Below are 3,142 nucleotides of genomic sequence, written 5' to 3'. Positions count from 1 at the left end.
TAAAAACCAGTCATAAAAATTCACGCCAGGCTAAAAACTTTAGCATATAAAATCTCACACTGTAAACGAATGCTCTATAAATCTCTGTGTGCACAAATCGCCTCGGTCATCTTCAATTATGAGGGGCCAAAAGCAGTCGTTTCTCTTGCACCTAGGAACTTCTCCATGATTTACTGTAACTAGAACCAGGAATATCATTATTTTACTTGGCTTTTTCTCCAGGCTGTTAGGCTGGAATAGGGGATAAACACTTTGTAGGGGTACGTGCATAGACAAGACATATGGCTGCTGTCACAGAGAACTGTGGGTACTCAATACCCTTGAAAATGTAGGTCAGTGCTGCCTGTGAAAATTCCCACATATGGAGGGAATTTTCTTCCTAATTAGAAGGCCAGGCTGTGGAGACCACTTTGAAGTACTAACTCTGGTCTCCTCCAAACAATTGTGCTCTGTCATTTGCACTGTCAAACTACTTAGCAAGACACATGAAGAGTTAGGTACTACAGTATGTCACAAATGGACAAGAGTCATTATTATTTGAGAAACGTAAGGTTAGTAGGCATCCTGAGGCAAATCATAAGAAGAACACAAGAAAAGCCCTGCTGGATCAGACCAAGGCCCATCAAGTCCAGCAGTCTGTTCACACAATGGCCAACCAAGTGCCTCTAGGAAGCCCCCAAACAAGACGATTGCAGCAGCATTGTCCTGCCTGTGTTCCACAGCACCTAAGATAACAGGCATGTTCTTCTGATCCTGGAGAGAATAGGCATGCATCATGACTAGTATCCATTTTAACTAGTAGCCATGAATACCCCTTTCCTCCATGAACATGTCCACTCCCCTCTTAAAGCCTTCCAACTTGGCAACCACATTTTGAGGCAGGGAGTTCCACAATTTAACTACGCGTTGTGTGATAAAATACTTCCTTTTATCTGTTTTGAATCTCTCACCCTCCAGCTTCAGCAGATGTCCCCGAGTTCTAGTATTATGGGGGGGGGTGGGCTTCTCCCTGTCCACTCTCTCCAAACCATGCATAATTTTATAGACCTCATCATGTTTCGAGGTCCTAGGAAATCCTCCTACAGCTTCCCCCCCCCAGACCAACACAGATTCCAGCTTAAACCAGCATAGTGTAATGGTTAGAGTATCGTACTGGGATCCAGGGAAGCCACATTCCCATCTCCAGTCTGTCATGGAAGCTCACTGAGTGACATTGGGCCAATCATTCTCTCAGCTGAACCTACCGTACCTCACAAGGCTGTTATAATAATAAAATGGAGGAGGAAAGAATGATGTACCCTTCCTTTAGAGCCTAGTGGGGACAAAAGTGGGTTATAAATAAACAAACAAGCTCTACAGCACCCAAGTAACAAGAGCTATAAAACAAGTGGAAAGTTGGCCAATTTTGGAGAGTAAGGGAGGATAATAGGGTGGTATGATATCCCCTGAGAAACTTCACAAGGCTTAAACTTATTTGGTTGCCTCCAAATGTGTCTAAATCTGTCTCAAGAAGACACATCAAAATTCCCTGCAATTTTTCCTTTTAGGAAATATTTGGTGGCATTTCTAGCTCTTGTGTGGAAAACTCCTACTCTGGCCCAGGATTCCCAACAGAGCATCTGTAAGACTCAGGTTTAAATCCCCTCTGCCATGAAATTTGCTGGGTAGCTAATGTTGCCAGCCACTGGCTGACACCCTGCAGGAGACTGGCGTAGGGTGGGGACAAGGGGTATTGCCATCATGATGATGGGGTGCCATCATTTCCAGGGCAAACCTGGATGTGATGTCACACTGCACTAGGATTCAGTATGACATCACTTCCAGGTTCACTCCAGAAATGATTTCATGCTGACATGTATGTGGGGACTTGATAGGATCAACTCTGTGTGTGTGTGGGGGGGGGTGTCACTTTCAAATTCACCTATGTGCACAGGTTTTTCACCATACACTAGCCCTGAAGTACATTGCTAGCATCAGCCACATAAACGAACAAAAGATGGCATCAGTTCCTGAGGGAGTCAAGAACTGTTCCTGGTGGAATCCACTAGGCTTCCCCCGGAAATGTTCCAGGCTTCACCTCATGCCCTACTCAGAATTTCAGAAAAGAATTATCAATAAATGAATGTTAAAAATGGTAATGTCATGGTGGGATCATGCAGGTAACATACTGGAAAATATTAGTGTCAAAAACATTTCCAGCAAATGCAGCATTCTTCTGGGCATATCACAGTGGCCTAACTCCTCTGGCTCAGCTTCCCCAGCCATCAAGAATATCCAGGAGTTTATTTGATTATGATGCAATTGGTAGCATCTAGACAGCATTTAAGTCATTTTCCATTTAACTTTTTTTTTGGTGCCTCCCCTGACACAATGTTACACCGGGCTGTCAATTTTTTCAAACTGCTCCATCTTTTTTTTTTTCCTAGGAAAGCTACCGGTTTTCACTTCACAAACAGCAAGAAAGGCTTCCTCAGAAATTGTTTGAAAGACCAAAGTTCAATAGCAGACAGGTATTAGGCTATATTGCACACCTACCATTTTGTAGTGAGGGAAAGGTCAATAATATGACAGAGAGCTTATCCTTGTCTACCAGTCAGTTGTCTCCTAGGCTGCCCTGATTCCTGTAGTTGTATGCTAACCAGTAGCATTCAAAAACTAGAACTTCTGTGTTTTTCCTTAAGAAAACTTGCTAGAGAAGATGTACATTACATTTCAGGGATAACAAATTAATTTGAGCCAAAGGTGAACACAGCATTTCATTCTTAATAAATATTTTTATCATCATTGAAAAAATGGATATTTTAAAGGACTTTTCCTGCACTAAAAAATCAAGTTCATTCTTATTTAGCATAACTCCCAAAACAAATCCAGAACCAGAAGGAAATTGTGTAATAGATGGATGGGGAAGGAAGAGATCACAAATCCAGTTTTGCAAAGGAAACAATATGTATTAATTGGGCAGCAGGGTTTTAAAAAATGTTTCCAAAGACAAAATGAAATTCATTTTGTTCTTTTCATTGATATCAATTAACATGTGTATAAAGTGGCATCAAGTCTCAGCCAACGTATGCCAACCCAGTAGGGTTTTCAAGGCAAGAGACTAACAGAGGTGGTTTGCCATTGCCCTCCTCTGCATGGTGAC

This window comes from Euleptes europaea, chromosome 16 (genome assembly GCF_029931775.1).
Source record: "Euleptes europaea isolate rEulEur1 chromosome 16, rEulEur1.hap1, whole genome shotgun sequence".
Classification (NCBI taxonomy): Eukaryota; Metazoa; Chordata; class Lepidosauria; order Squamata; family Sphaerodactylidae; genus Euleptes; species Euleptes europaea.
The sequence above is the reverse complement of the archived record's forward strand: the minus strand, read 5'-3'. Positions refer to the sequence as shown.